Raw genomic sequence first — 1,917 nt, forward strand, 5'->3', positions numbered from 1 at the left:
GCAGGAACATTTTATATGTTAAGTGTCAGTGTTATTATTTGAAATGTTTTCATGGTGTAAATGCTGCCTTGGCTTTAGCATTTCATGGAGAGGCGCTCATTGAAGGTTGTGTGTGTGTGTGTGTGTGTGTGTGTGTGTGTGTGTGTGTGTGTGTGTGTGTGTGTGTGTGTGTGTGTGTGTGTGTGTGTGTGTGTGTGTGTAAGTCTGTCTTTTTTTTTCGCTTCACCATTTCCACAATTTTTTCCACTGCTGTCACGGTGTGTTTGGGGGTGGAGAATACCATTTAGTTTGAAAAAAATCTCATTTACAATTAGGGTGTGTGTTTGCACATTACACCTCACATCACCTCCTTTATGAATCTTATTTTTCTGGATTATATTACCTTGTGGAGGCAAGCAGGAGAAGAGGAAAGAAAGAAAATGGTTTACAGTATGATTAGGCCCAAACCATGCTGAATTTACCCGTTAATTGCTTTTTATTTTACAATCTCACTAGCCAGGCTCTCCCACATTTTGTCTTACAGTCTTGTCTGTGAACAATTCAATCCTGCAGCAACACCGGTTTACAATCTGTGAGTTGCTAATCCCATTGGAACAGTGGAGATAATCTACACATGAAGGTGGTGGGATCTCTGCGACTGTAGATCCTGGCCAGACTCGGCGCACATGCAGCGACCACAGAAAATGGGATCGGGTGTTATCCCTCCCTTTGCTCAGCTAAATCTCATCAACAAGAGAAAAAAACGTCATAATCCCCAAACGCTGAGCTCACACGGCACCTTCCATATTTCTGATTGTATATGTAGAAATTGAAGAAAAAACATCAGCAGAAAACATGTTTCCCTGCTCTGCCTGCATGTTGTGCAGTATTGTTAGAGTAAATATAAACCCTGTTGGAGGCATGAATCATACTCAGCATTGCTGGGCAACATGATTCATCAGACCTCTGTCATTCTGTCCACAGTCTCTAAAACAAATAGGTCATATTTAGAGACATTTTGTAATATGTAATTTACAAAAACAAATGAAGGGTTAAAGGTCACTGCAAGAAGACATTTAATTAGCTTTTGTTCCAGTGCTATTATGCCTGCTTTTGCTTCTAATGCTTCACCCCTTCCTCATTCACAGTAAAGATTGTTTGCAGCCACAGTTTAAATTGCATGAAATACTTCCCTGCTCTACAGCATCTGACTGAATCCTCTCCTCAGTGTTTACCCTCCATCGCCTGCAGGCTTCCACGTGTAGCAGAGGGACGCCGATAGATGGAGCTGTGGGTTTGAGTAGGTAAGAAACAGGAGGAGGAGGAGGGGGTGACTTTCTCGAGACTTGAAGTTGAGACAGAAGTGTGGAAAAGCCACAGTTTCCAAATCTACGGGGCAACTCATTAGCAGCACTGTAGCCACTGATGTCCCAGCGTCCTTAAACCGCGTGTGTTTACATTTGCCGGGGTTGTAATGGAAGCTTTTGAGCAACAAAGACAATCACCGCGTGTCCCCGAAGAGACTGTGTGGCCATTAAGTTAATGATGTCTTCTTGATGATTCAGGGGGAAAATAAGTGTTTTCTAAGGTAGTGGTCACTTTACTTAAAGGGAGACGTCTCAGGAAAACACACTCTGGGGAATGTTGTGTTTTTATGTGTGTTTGTGAGCTGATTTGCAGCACGTGTTGGTGTACATGCTCGTTCGTGTGTGTGTGTGTGTGTGGCTTCCTGCTGCGCGGTGCGGCAGGGAGCCTTAGCGAGGGTAAAATTCCATTCTCTCGGCGGAGCAGCATTCTGCATGAGCCAATTCCCAGGAGACACTGCTCTGCATGTCCTCCAGACAGCCGAGCTGAGGCACAGGCTCAGGCTCGCTTATTAACTGACCTGAGGGGGGGGTGGCGGTGGTGGAGAAGGAGGAGGGAGGGGAGGGGAGGATG

Source organism: Notothenia coriiceps, unplaced genomic scaffold (assembly GCF_000735185.1).
Source record: "Notothenia coriiceps isolate Sejong01 unplaced genomic scaffold, NC01 NC01_scaffold00018999, whole genome shotgun sequence".
Taxonomy (NCBI): domain Eukaryota; kingdom Metazoa; phylum Chordata; class Actinopteri; order Perciformes; family Nototheniidae; genus Notothenia; species Notothenia coriiceps.